Genomic DNA, 14,875 nt, shown 5'->3' with positions numbered 1-14,875 from the left:
AGGAACGCAAGCAATAAGTGAGATCTGGTCTCTGAGCCAGAGGTTTTGCCTCCAAATGGAATGAGACTCAAACAGCAGAGTCACCATGAACCACTGCCAGGAACTTAGCCCATCTATTTTCCAGCTGAGGGTTCAAATGTGCCTGAAAATAAGTTGTCTTGAGTCGCTAGGAACAGCAAAACCTGTTTATCAATCCCTACGTATTGAGCCCATTCACTTTTCCTACCCCACTGTGCTGTGGACTGATGGAGAGAACGCCACACCCATGGGACTTGGCGCTACCATCAAGCCACCCTCTCCAACCTCATCGGGGCCTTCACAAGTCTGCCAGTCAGCATCCGTTCTAAATCTGCTCTCTTACCTATATCCCCCACTAGTTTCTCTCGACTCACTTGTTTAAATACGTATTTTTATTGATTTCAGAAAGGAAAGGAGAAAGATAGAAACATCAATGATGAGAGAGGATCATAGATTGGCTGCCTCCTGCACGCCCCACACCTGGGATCAAGCCCATAACCCGGGCATGTGCCCTGACCAGGAATTGAACCGTGACCTCCTGGTTCATAGGTCGATGCTCAATCACTGAGCCATGTTGGCCGGGCTCAACTCACTTCTTACTAGAGCTTCCCTCCCCTGCTCTGGTCCATTCATTATTCCAGTCCCAGGAAGAGGTTGTCTCCCCAGTGGTAAAACCCCTCCCACCTGCACTTAACAAGGAAGGTCAGGCAAGGTTGTAGTATTCTATTCGGGGCCTAGGAAGGGGAGTGGGGCCCTTCGATGTTTCTTCGATGACTTCCATAGCACAGTTATGGTCCTTATCTTATTCAACTGCTCCCCTGCATGCAACACTATTGACAACCCTGTGTTCCACTAGTTGCCAAGATCATTCCCTTCTCAGCTCTCCCATTCCTAAGACTGTTCCTTTTCAAATTCTGCACCCCCATTTCCCGTTTTCTCAACATTGGCCACATCTCTGTTTATTCTACACACGCTTCCTAGATGGTTTCAATTATGTCTTCTCTTCTTGCCTTAACCACCATTAAATGCTGACTGTTCTCATCTACACAGCCAGCCATGACCTCTGGCTTCAGGCTCATTGGTCTAACTGCCCACGGAGCATCTCTGCCTGGATATACCACAGGCACCTCAGATATATCATGTCCCAAATGGAATTCTTTGCCTCATCATCCAGTGCTGCCACTCACTCCCCTTTACTTTGGGTTTCTTGAGTTAATGACACCACAATATGTCCAACTACACCCAAGTAGAAACTAGGGTGGAAGGCTATGCTTCCCTCTCACTCTCACCTCCTACACCCAGTCAGTCACCCAATCCTACCAGTTTCACCTCCTAAGCATTTCTCACATCTACCTTCTTCTGGGCAACTCTACACTGACCTAAATTAGGTCCTCACCAGCCTTTTAGAGAGTCTAAGCTTGTTGTTATAGTAATAAGTTTAGTTAGCATAAAGTAGACTCCATTTTGTATTAACATAAGTTAGCATAGACTCCATTTTGTATTAGCATAAGTTAGCATAAGTAGACCCCATTTTATTCTTAGACCAAAACTTGTAAACAACTCCAAAAATAAGATGTATGTATGATTGATAAGCTTTGAACATGGTCACAACTTTCCCGCCTGAGTGTATACCTAGATAACAGGGCGGCACCCGTGTATGGCACCCGATATGAGACACTGAAGACGCCCAGCTTCAAGGATTTAAGGAGAGCAAATCTGCTGCGGTTCAGACGTTTGTCTGCCCTCCACAGACAACCGTTCTCCTCCCCCCTGGAACTGCCAAACTGCGAAACTGCCATTCTTGCTCTACCTTGAGCCCAGACTGTTAAGAGGCCTCTCTTTGAGTCAAGAGACCGAGCTCCTTGCCGGCATAATTTGACGACCTCCGTGTGTCTCCTCTGTCAGCGAGTGTCTTCGGGTGGCCTGCCAAGGACTGAAACCCATCAGCTCTCTGGTAAATAAACCTGTGTGATTTCTTGCATTGTTTATCTCCTGTGTCTCTCTCTCCTTAGGTTTTGGTTAAGCTCGGCCATATTAATTAATAGTAAGTACCCTTTGACGTTTGTATTGGTATATCCAAATGAAACGAACTGGGTCACCTGTGCATACGTTCCTATAGATAATTGGAACACTTGTCCCTTTCCAATTCATATTCTGTACTGCCAGGATGCTCTGTTTAAAATGCCAATTTGATCATGTGACTTAAAACCCTTAAGTTCCTCTGCGGGGAAGGGGGGGATGTTCTCTGTACCCCCAGGGTTGGTCATTTATTTGGACTATAATGTCATTTAAATGGATGCAGATATAAAATTAGGTATAAATATGTATTTATGGCACATGAAACTATAAGAGCAATGTCAATTTACCAATTGAATAAAAACAAAACTATAAAATCAATACATTTAAAAAATAAAATATGTTCATTTATTGCAACAGATGATTGCTGAAACCAATTGCTGCACAAACTGTGATAGTAGAATGAATCCCTCCAGCGGGGGTCCCTGGAGTTGGTCGAGGGCGTGTGATGACTCACTTCTCCCACTGCTTTTCTCTCTTAGAACTTCTGCTAACCCTGTGTTCACTCATCATGCTGGGAGGACATTTGGCCTCCTCTAGGGCACAAACACATCATTTACATATGAAGTCCTCCTTTTGTTTTCTTCCCATTAGCTGAGACAATGAAAGCAGCACTACTTGGTGCCAACTCATCACACAGTGGCAAAGACAGACACTGAAATCATTTGAAAATATAGGTGTTAGCATAGGTAACTAAATATTAATAAAGGAAGGGAGCGAATGGAACCAGACATTAAGAAGCCTCATCTACTAGGAAACTACAGCTTCACACACTCCCCAGGAGATCGCAGAATGGCCCAAAAAAGGTGATTAACACCCCTCCCGCCCCCATGTAGGGCCAAAGAACCAGTGCCAGCCCAGGAAAGCTTGGGGCTTTGATTGGTTAGTTTTGAAGAAGCACCTGATCCTTAGAGAAGAGAAGAGAAGAGAAGAGAAGAGAAGAGAAGAGAAGAGAAGAGAAGAGAAGAGAAGAGAAGAGAAGAGAAGAGAAGAGAAGAGAAGAGAAGAGAAGAGAAGAGAAGAGAAGAGAAGAGAAGAGAAGAGAAGAGAAGAGAAGAGAAGAGAAGAGAAGAGAAGAGAAGAGAAGAGAAGAGAAGAGAAGAGAAGAGAAGAGAAGAGAAGAGAAGAGAAGAGAAGAGAAGAGAAGAGAAGAGAAGAGAAGAGAAGAGAAGAGAAGAGGAGAGGAGAGGAGGAAGTGTGTGCTTTTTAATCTACCTTCCTCTACTGAAAACATATATTCTATTTTCCATATACGGTCATTTTGTCTTGTCCTGATTATTTTCTTGTAGTTTTGTAAAAAACCATAGCTCTTTTACAAATCAATTTTGGCAAGGGAACTTCTACAGCAGTCTGCATTTTTAAAAGACCTCTTCTTTTTCCTTCAGTTTTTGTAGACAATGTTTTAGTTCCTGTGTGTTTACATTTCAAAGACATGATAAGAGTTACAACTTTTAGAGACAAAGAAAGACTGTAAGTTTTTTAGCACGATTTATTTGACAATGCTTCCTGTGTAATTTAAAATACCATATAGGCCTGGCCAGTGTGGTTCAGTGGTTGAACATCAGCCTATGAACCAGGAGGTCATGGCACATGCCAGGGTTTCCGGTTTGATTCCCAGCAGGGGATGTGCAGGAGGCAGCTGATCAAATGACTCTCTCCCATTATTGATGTTTCTATCTCCCTCTCCCTTCCCCTCTGAAATCAATGAAAATAAAAAGTATAATGTGTTTAAAATGCGATATAGGCCTTTTATAAAGAAGAAGAACAAATCTTTGAGGTGTTTTAAAGGATCCTTCTGAGAAATTACAAAGTTCTTAAAAACCTCAAAGATCAAGAAAACGACTAATTTTGAATCTTGGGAAGTTTGTCAAACATATCAAAAGTTTTAAAAACTTTGTTCAAATGGTCATACGTCCTTGTGGAACTGAAACCAGAAAAGTCAGCATTCATGCTGCCTGTCACTAACAGGCCAATAGGAGAGACAAGAATTGAATCTTTATGGGCGCTTTATTCGGATGGCTGGTGATCTGAGAAGATGGTGGGCTGTGTACCCTAAAGACTGTCTTACATCTCATCTCAAGCTGATCTTTTTTATAAGGAGAAGAAAAGTGTAGGTAAAGGGGTTGGGATTCCGGAAAAAGGGGTTTGAAATTTAGGGAAAAGGTTAATCAGATAAAAGCGATTTTCTTAACATCCCTTCATTTGCTGACCTGGAGTCTTTATCTGTGTCCCAGGCAGTGGCTGTTCTCTCCCTAGAGCACAATGGCTCAGATACCATCTTGATTGCTTATGGTTCTCCTGGGCCACAAAGGTCAAATTGCTGGTGGGTCTCCTGGAGTCTGCGTAGGTCTGGTCATACCTTTCAGTTCCTGGGACAACAGCTTTCTACATGCATTCATTACCAAGCCTAATCAATTCCCAACAACAAACACAATAAAAGCAAAAGTGGCATTTATCCCAGAAATACAAGGCTACTTCAACAATGAACATCTACACTATCAACAGACTAGAGAAGAAAAATCATACGATCATCTCAATCAATCCAGAGAAAGAACTGATAAAATACAAACATTTTAACTAATAACAACAACAAAGCCTTTCAGGATACTAGGAATACAAGGGAATTTCCACAACCTGATAGAAAAGCATCTATAAGTAATCTGCATAGGACGTCATATTTAATGCTGAAAATAGCATATACTTTCCTCCTAAGATCAGAAAGAAGACATGGATATTTGCTCTTGTTGGCAACATTGCCCTGGAGTTCTAGCTATCACAATAAGACAGGAAAAGGAAATACATATTGGAAGGGAAGGAAAAAATTGTCTTTTTCTCAGACATGATCATCCATATAAAAAAATCTGATGAAATCTACAAAATACCTACTGAACTAATAAGTGGGATTAGCAAAACTACAGGACACAGAATCAATATATAAAAATAATTGTATTTCTATGTCATACAAGCAATTAGAAATTGAAAATTTAAAAATACCATTCAGCAATAAATTGATATAGTCAACAACATGGATGAATCGAAGTGAAAGTTATACAAGAAAGAATACATACTTTATTTCATTTATATAAAATTCTAAAATAGGCAAACTAAGCTATAGGAACAAAAGGCGGATCAATGATTGCCCAGGGAGAAGGAGCGAGAGGGAAGAATTAGAAAGGAGCAAAATTAAGTTTTAAAGTACTAAATAAATTCTTTATCTTGATTGTGATGATTGTTTCATGTGTGTATAAGTGTCAAAACTTATCAAGTTGTACATATTAACTATGTGTAATTTATTGTATGTCAATATGTATATTTTTTTAATTTTAAAGGACTTTTTTCAGTTTTTAAAGCAGGCTTCCAGCAGTTTTATTATTTTTTTAATCATCCCTTTGACATTTCACCTTTTTGGTATCTCACATTTAACCCTGGGAACTCTTTCTTATCTGTAGGGGAAAAAATAATACACATACACACCCAACTTCCCAAAATATTAGCCTTCGATCTAAAACTGGTTTTCTTTCACACATTTTCCTTATTTATCTTGGCACCTTCCCTGTTATTCAATTCTTGTCAGATGCTCAGGGTGTTGATGGGAGAGAACTGGTTTCTAAGGTAACCACAGACAGGAAGGTAACAAGCTTGGGAGACTCAAGTGCATACCTGGGAGGTGACCTCTCAGACAATACAGACCTCCGCTCAGTGGGAGTTAAGGTGGGAGGCCCCTTCTCCAGGAAGTGCCTTGAGATCCTCAGAAGTCACGAGGGGGCCAATTTCTGGGGGTAATATCTCAGGGACACTGAGAGGGGAGACAAAGAATTGAGAGCACTGCAGTAAGATTTGCTGGTGACTGCACCATGGGAAAAATAACTCTCTGGAGGGCTGAAGAGTTAAACCACTGACTTCTCCTTCCGTCCCACTGGCCCGTTTCTCCTCCGTAAGCCCTGTACCTCTTCATCTTCCTGAGAAGTTTCTGCCTGTGCATTGTTCTTTGGTTCTGTCTTTCCCCCCAGCACCTGACATAGCACCTGTGACATAGAGGCAGTATTGTTGACAGCTAAGCACAGACTCTGAGGCCAGACTGCCTGGATTGCCAGCTCTGTGACCCTAAGCAAGTTACTGGACCTCTGGGCCTCTGTTTCCCATCTGAAAATGGGGCTAATAATAACTACCTCGCCCTGACCGGTTTGGCTCAGCGGAGAGAGCGTCGGCCTGCAGACTGAAGGGTCCCGGGTTCGATCCCGGTCAAGGGCATGTACCTTGGTTGTGGGCGCATCCCCAGTGGAGGGTGTGCAGGAGGCAGCTGATCGATGTTTCTCTCTCATCGATGCTTCTAACTCTCTATCCTTTCCCTTCCTCTCTGTAAAAAATTCAATAAAATATATATTTTAAAAAATTAAAAAAATAAAATAAAATAACTACCTCAAAAGGTTGCTGAGATTAGCTAATGATTAATACTCGGTTTGTTTAGAACAGTATTTACATAGGAAGCACTATATATGTATGTTTTGGGTATTATACAGGCATAACAGGTTCAATTCCAGAACATTGCACTAAAGTGAATCCTATATAATAAAACCCTAATATGCAAATAGACCAGTCGAATGACTGGTCGCTATGATGCGCACTAACCACCAGGGGCAAGATGCTCAATGCAGGAAGCTGGGCTCAGCCAGAAGCCGGGCTCACAGTTGGCGAGCACAGCGGCGGTGGTGGGAGCCTCTCTCCTACCTCCGCTGCAGACAGGTGGTAAGGAGCGAGGGGTCCCGGACTGTGAGAGCCCCGGACTGTGAGAGGACACAAGCTGGGCTGAGGGACCCCCTCTGCTCCAGTGCACAAATTTCGTGCACCGGGTCTTCTGTATAACAATAAAGTGAGTCACATTATTTTTTTGGTTTCCCAGTGCACATACAAATTTATGTTTATACTATACTGTAGTCTACGTGTGCAATACAGCATTATGTCTAAAAAAGCAATGTACACCCCTGGCTGTTTTTGCTCAGTGGTTAGAGTATCAGCCTGTGAACTGGACCAAAGGTTGCAGGTTTCATTCCTGGTCAGGAGCACGTACCTCAGTTGCAGGTTTCCTAGCCCCGGTGGCACATGTGGGAGGCAACCAATCAATGTGGCTCCACTCTTTCTAGAAGTGGATGGAGCGAATAGCCTTGCGTGAGGATTTAAAAACTAAATTAAGAAAATTAAAAGGCCATGTACATACCTTAATTTAAAAATATTTTATGGCTTAAAAATGGTAACCATCATCTGAGCCTTTAGCACGTCATGATCTTTTTGCTGGTGGAGGATTTTGCCCTGAATTTGTAAAAAAAAATTAAAATAAAAAATGCAGTATTGAGAAGAATGGCAGCATCAGAGATCTCCTTGGCTTCTCCCCCTGAAACATCAACAAGTTAATCAACTATAACTCAACAAGGATCTCCTGCTCCATAGAGAAGCACACCTGAGAGATCCGCACATTGAAGCATCCAAAAGTGGGCAACTGGGAATAAATGGGGAGGTAAGACGGGAGGAGGGCCCAGATGGCCACGGATGCAGCCCTGGAAAAGAGAGGAAGCCGGTGGCAGCAGGCGCCTCGGTGGGCTGGGAGAAACAGAGAGTTGCAGTGGGCTCTCCAGCATTGGGAATGGTGCCAACAGCTGCTGAACACAGAACAGGGGTTCTGCCATGGCTGTCCACTGTTGGGCAGTCGTGTTTCAGACAAAGAAATGGAGCCACAGAGCCACAGAGCCCTGCCACCCCTTGGAGAGCCCACTGAGACTCTCTTCCAGTTGCCTTTGGTGTTGGGTCAAGGAGTACATCATATGGAAACAAAGAACTATTGCAGTAGAATCACTGCTTTCCCTCCGTGGTTGATGCCCAGGTGGGGCACACTGGGAGTACCCCCTGGAGGTTCTGGTGTCGCCATTATGGTGAGGGCAAAACAAATCCCATCCCAAAGCAGCTGTACTGTCTGACAGAAGCTGAGGAGGGCAGCTTTGGGAGGTCACAGAGTAAAAATCTTGTGGTTCAGTGCCACCTACTGGAAAATAGTAGAAAGACCTTTTCACAGAAAGCTGGAGAAAGGTCAGTAATAAAACAGATGCCGAGACAAAGGAGACCAGCAAATACCATGAATATCCACGATAATGAGGAAACTCAGAAAGAAAATGAAAAATCTCCAGAAAGCAAGCTGGGGCACATGGAAATATGTGATATATACATGACAGAGAGTTCAAGATTGCAGTTCTGAAAATACTCAATGAGATGTGAGAAAATATAGACAGGCAGGTCAATGTACTCAGAAAACAAATTAATGAACAAAGTGAGTACTTTAACAAAGAGATTGAGACTTTTTAAAAGAACCAATCAGAAATCCTGGAAAGGAAGCATGCAATTAAGGAGATTAGGAGCAAACTACTGAGTATAGGTAACAGAGCCGACCGGATGGAGGAAAGGATTAGTGACATCAAAGATAGGAATCTAGAAAAGACACATAGGGAAGAAGAGAGAGACCAGAACATTAAAAAAAAAAAAAGAGCTCTATGAGAACTATCTGACTTCATCAGGAAAAGCAATATAAGAATTATAGGCATACCAGCAGAAGAAGGGAGGGAGAAAGGCATGGAGAGCCTATTCAAACAAATAGTGGGTGAGAACTTCTCAAACCCATGAAAAGAACTAGATCCTCAATTCCAAGAAGCAAACCGAACACCCAGATGCCTCAAGCCAAAGAGGCCCTCTCCAAAGCTCACTGTATTAAAACTGTCAAAAATTAATGACAAAGAAAAAATTCTCAACGCAGCCAAGGAAAAGAAGGAAGTGACCTACAAAGGAAAACCCATCAGAATGTCAACCTACTTCTTGGCAGAAACTCTACACAAGCCAGAAGAGAGTGGAAGCAAATATTCAAATGACTGAAAGAGAGAAATTACCAGCCAAGAATAATATACCCAGCAACGTTATTCTTTAACTATGAAGGAGATAAAAAGACTTTCCCATAGATACAAAAGCTGAGTGATTTTTATCAACAGAAAACCTCCACGCAGGAAATACTCAAGGGAGTTATTCTACCCGAAAGAGCATAAGGTCACAACACTACGAGTAAGATCACCAAAAACAGACAGCATAAACAGGGATGATTTGTGATGACAAAAACACAAAAGGGGAGGGGATAAATGCCTGAACTGGGAAATGAGGATGGAGACCAGATGTACTCAAAAGAAAAAAATACTACTGTATATATGCAACTTTAATTTTCAAAAACCTAAAAGTAGCCACACCAAAAAAAACCCAAATTAAGAAACATAGCTTTAAAAATGGGGAAACAAAGGGGAAAGTATGAAATACCACAAAACAAAAACAACAGACAGAAACACAAAGGAAAAGAACCAATGGATGCACAGAGCTATCAGAAAACAAAAGATAAAATGGCTATAGGAAACCCTCGAACATCAATAATTACACTAAATGTAAGTTTGCCTGAATTCACCAATAACGAGGCACAGAATAGCAGAGTGGTTCAAAAAACAAAATCTAACCATATGCTGCCTCCAGGAGACACATCTAAGCTGCAAAGACAAAGATAGGTTCAAAGTGAAAGGGTGGAAAATGAGTCTCCAAGCAAATAGCACCCACAGAAAAGCAGGCGTAGCCATACTTATACCTGACGAAATAGAATTCAAGATAAAAAAGGTAACAAGAGACAAAAATGAACATTTTATAATGATAAAAGTGATACTACATTAAGAAGACATAACACTTCTTAATATATATGCACCTAATCAGGGAACAGCATGGTACTGTCCGGCTGGTATGGCCCAATGGTTGAACGTCAATGATTGTGTTTTAGCCTATTTCTCCCTCTAATTCTGTTAGTAGTTGCTTTATATATTTCGATGTTTCTATCTCTCTATCCTTCTCCCTTTCTCTCTAAAAGCAATAAAAGCATATTAAAAAACAAAGAAACAAAAAACAGCATGGGATTGGCAGAAAAACAGACATACATTGGAACAGAACTAAGAGCCCAGATATAAAAACATATGTATATGGGCAGATTATTTTCTTTTTTTTAAAAATATATATTTCATTGATTATTTACAGAGAGGAAGGGAGAGGGATAGAGAGCTAGAAACATCAATGAGAGAGAAACATCGATCAGCTGCCTCCTGCACACCCCCTACTGGGGATGTGCCCGCAACCAAGGTACATGCCCGTGACCGGAATCGAACCTGGGACCTTTCAGTCTGCAGGCTGACGCTCTAGCCACTGAGCCAAACCAGTTAGGGCTGGGCAGATTATTTTCAACAAAGGAACCAGAAACACACAATGGAGTAAAGAAAGGCTCTTCAATAAATGGTGCTGGGAAAATTGGAAAGCCACATGCAAAAGAATGAAACTGGATTTGTCCCCATGTACAAAAATTAACTCAAAATGGATCAAAGACCTAAATATAAGATCTGAAACAATAAATTACACAGAAGAAAGCATAGGTACTAAACTGATGGACCTTGGTCATAGAGGACATTTTATGAACTTGACCCCAAAGGCGAGGAAAGTAAAGGCAAAAATAAATGAATGGGACTATATCAAACTAAAAAGCTTCTGCACAGCAAAAGAAACCAATAACAAAACAAAGAGGCAGCCGACCAAATGGGAGATGATGTTTGCAAACAATAGCTCAGACAAAGGTTTAATATCCAAAATATCCAAAGAACTCATAAAACTCAACATCAAACAAACAGTCCAATTGAAAAAAGGGCAGAGGATTTGAACAGACACCTCTCCCAAGAAGACATGCTAACAGCCGACAGATATATGAAAGGATTTCCAACCTCACTAGCAATTAGGGAAATGCAAATAAAAACTATAATGAGAAACCACCTCTCACCTGTTAGAATAGCTATTATCAACAAGACAAGTAATAACCGGTGTCGGAGAGATTGTGGAGAAAAGGGAACCCTCATTCACTGCTGGTGGGAATGTAGATTGGGACATCCATTATGAAAAATGGTCTGGAGGTTCCTAAAAAAATTAAGAATAGAGTTACCATATGACCCAGCAATCCCTCTTCTAGGTATATACTGAAAAACTAAAAAACATGTATTTGCAAACATATATGCGTCCCTATGTTCATTTCAGCATTGTTCACAGTGGCCAAGACATGGAGACAACAGAGGTGACCTTCAATAGAGGATTGGATTAAGATGTGGTACATAGCCCTAGCTGGTTTGGCTCAGTGGATAGAGTGTTGGCCTGTGGACTGAAGGATCCTGGGTTTGATTCTGGTCAAAGGCACAGGCTCAGGTTATGGGCTAGATCCCCAATGGGTGGTGTGTAGGAGGCAGCCGATCAATGATTCTATTTCATCATTGATGTTTCTATTGCTCTCTTCCTCTCCCTTCCTCTCTGAAATAAAATATATATATGTGTGTGTGTGTGTGTATGGTACATATAAACAATGGAATACTACTCAGCCATAAGAAAAGATGAAATACTGCCATTCGTGACAATATGGATGGACCTTGAGAATAATAGCTAAGTGAAATAAGTCAGGCAGAAAAATCTAAGAATCATATGTGGGATATAAAACTGAAACTCATGGACACAAACAGCAGGGTGGTGGTTGCCAAAGGGAAGAGGGTAGAGCAGTGGTCCTCAACCTTCTGGCCCTTTAAATACAGTTCCTCATGTTGTGACCCAACCATAAAATTATTTTCGTTGCTACTTCATAACTGTAATGTTGCTACTGTTATGAATCGTAATGTAAATATCTGATATGCAGGATGGTCTTAGGCGACCCCTGTGAAAGGGTCGTTCGACGGTCAAAGGGGTCGTGACCCACAGGTTGAGAACCCCTGGGGTAGAGGGTTGGGGATGATGGGGCCTAATGTATGGTGATGGAAAATGATTTAACTTGGGTGGTGGGCACACAGTGCAATATACAAATCTTGTAACATAGAAATCCATATGATCCTATTAATCAATGTCAACCCAATAAATTTAGATAAAAAATCATTTAAAAAATTAGCCCTCACCAGTTTGGCTCAATGGATAGAGTGTCAGCCTGTGCCTGAAGAGTCACGGGTTTGATTCTGGTCAAGGACACATGCCTGGGTTGCGGGCTCGATCCCTCATAGGGGGCGTGCAGGAGGTGGCCGATCAATGATTCTTTGTCATCATTGATATTTTTACCTCTCTCTCCCTTCCTCTCTGAAATAAATAAAAATATATTTAAAAATGCGCCCTAACCGGTTTGGCTCAGTGGATAGAGCGTCAGCCTGCGGACTGAAAGGTCCCAGGTTCGATTCCGGTCAAGGGCATGTACCTTGGTTGCGGGCACATCCCCAGTGGGGAGTGTGCAGGAGGCAGCTAATTGATGTTTCTCTCTCATCGATGTTTCTAACTCTCTATCCCTCTCCCTTCCTCTCTGTAAAAAATCAATAAAATATATATAAAAAAAATGCAGTATCTGTGAAACACAATAAATCGGGGTGCAATAAAACAAAATATGCCTGTACTTCATATTAAAATTTTATTGGGAACCCAACAGGTTGAATGAATAGAATATTCTGAGTGACAATAAAATAATGTCTGTAACACAGGCTTAATATCGTTATTACAGCTACCTAGAAGCATTCTGGAGAAATCTAAATCAGCTAAAAAATAAACCACAAAGCGTTCTCAGCCTTAGAACTAAACGATAATTAAGCAAGCTTTTCCACATCATTTTTCCAGTTGATAAAAGTTAAAGAAGGTGAAGGTTCTCCAAGAAACAGGGGCACTATTCGTGCTGTGGTGACTTTGCTAGGCCTATCCCCTAACTGCATGCCAGAAGGAGAATGACCAAATAACAGCAACCTGAAGTCCGTTTTTCTATAAAATACATGTGTTTGGGGCTGGAGATATTTACCCATGAATGCGAAGCTGCTTCTCTAGAATTCACAATGTGAACCATTCCAGTACTCCACTGCTGTCCCTCAGCTATTCGGTTAAATATTCAGCTTCTAGATCTGTCTCAGCAAATAAAAGTTGACCATACCTGTTTTTTCTTTTGCTTCTCACACTTAAAAATGAGGAGGTATGAATTCTATCAATTAATGGATTTCATGCAAATCACCTAAAATTCTTCTTTGCCATTGTTTCCGAGTGTGAATGAACTTACCGTAACAACTCATGACCATAAGGACTAATGTCCTACCACAGGATGTTGGGCAGAGAAAAGGATTCATTTATGAAGAATTCTGTGGAAAAAAGTTGAAAGGACTATGTCAATTCAGAAATCACTTCTTAACATTTATCCTGGTTTTCCTGCCCAGCACTATAGTTTACAGAGGCCAGGCTTGATCTTAATTAATCCTTAGGTAACAAAGCTAGGAAAGCATGCAGCCCAAAACAAATTCACTCAGTCGTTTGGACTCCTTGTCTAGTGCTCTTTCCATTAACCAATAGCTGCTCCGAAATTCCTACAACGTAGTCTGCGTTGGGCACAATATCATCTCCTTTCCCCCTTAACTTGAGATTTGCAATTTGCTTACAGAGCCAGCTAACTTCAGGGAGCTCTATCCTGCTAAAGCCACCCCATCCCCATAGGCTTCCAAGTGGAGTGTGCAAAGCAATGCACTCATGTTCATGAGGAAAGTATTTAAGAATGCATTTACAATTGTATTTAACTATAGTAAAAACAATTACTTAAGCTTTATTAACACTAATTTTTAACATACAGACTGGCCTACCACTTTTGCTGGGTCACTACTTTAGAAGCCATCTGTCTCATGCAATTTGTGAGATTTTCCCAGGAACCAGCGGAAATGCCATGCTCACATATTCCTTTTCTGCATAATGCTTGTCCATCCACTGGACAAAATTAAGCCTATTAATTGCTACAAACTTTACAGTTCTTAGTCAAGACAGGGAGAATGACCATGAAAAATCTTTGTTCTACAGAAACTCATTGGTTATCTCCTGGGGAAAGGCCTCAAAAGAGATATTGAGCATAGAGGAGATACACGTCTTAATTTTACAATGTTCTATGATTAGAAATGGCTGGAAAGAGTTTACCATCTACCACTTACTTTAAAAAACAACAAAAGTCTATGTAATCTGTGCCTTAAAGTGAAGATGACAGTCTATTAATGAGTGAGAGTCATTGCTTTTCTTTTTACTGAAGAATAGTTTATTGATTTTTAGAGAAAGGGAGAAGAGAGAAGCATGGATAAGAGAGCGTCAGATCGGTAGGCTGTCCCGCAGGACCCCCCGCCCCCCAAATCAACCAAGTGAAGGTCCCATTCCCCAAAGTCGCTGGGTGTTAGGAGTGGGGAGGGCCCCCAAATGGGAGGAAACCGTCAAAGAGCTCTTGACTCCCAGGAAGGGGGCCCGAGACAAATTTAAAATATATATATATATTTTATTGATTTCAGAGAGGAAGAGAGAGGGAGAGAGAGAAACATCAATGATGAGAGAGAATCACTGATCGGCTGCCTCCTGCACGCCCCCTACTGGGGATCCAGCCCACAACCCGGGCATGTGCCCTTGACCGGAATCGAACCTGGGACCCTTCAGTCCACTTCAGTCCGCAGGCTGACGCTCTACCCACTGAGCCAAACCGGCTAGGGCCGCACAAATTTTTGAAAAATAGGATGAAGCTAGAGGTGGAGACAGGGTGAGCAGTGGCGGTGGGAGCGCAGGGTGATGCTGGTGAAGGCGAGGCAGGACCTGGAACGTGGGGAGGGGGCCTGGCTCCCGGCGGGAGCGGGACGAAGGCCGGGTCTTGGGCGCAGGGCTTACAGTA

General features: G+C 41.9%; 1 long non-coding RNA gene across 1 annotated transcript; it reads right to left on the bottom strand.

Moving 5' to 3' along the window:
* Positions 1-7,371: 7,371 nt before the first annotated feature.
* LOC106726329 lies at positions 7,372-14,278 on the bottom strand. Its single transcript, XR_001362386.1, has 3 exons — positions 14,160-14,278; positions 13,250-13,328; positions 7,372-7,401 (listed from the first exon to the last, which is right to left on the bottom strand). It is a non-coding gene; the product is annotated as an uncharacterized LOC106726329 (long non-coding RNA).
* Positions 14,279-14,875: the final 597 nt, after the last annotated feature.

Source organism: Myotis brandtii, unplaced genomic scaffold, assembly GCF_000412655.1.
Source record: "Myotis brandtii unplaced genomic scaffold, ASM41265v1 scaffold250, whole genome shotgun sequence".
In the NCBI taxonomy this organism is placed as follows: Eukaryota; Metazoa; Chordata; class Mammalia; order Chiroptera; family Vespertilionidae; genus Myotis; species Myotis brandtii.
Note: the sequence above shows the minus strand (reverse complement) of the source record. Positions and strands in the feature narration are given on the sequence as shown.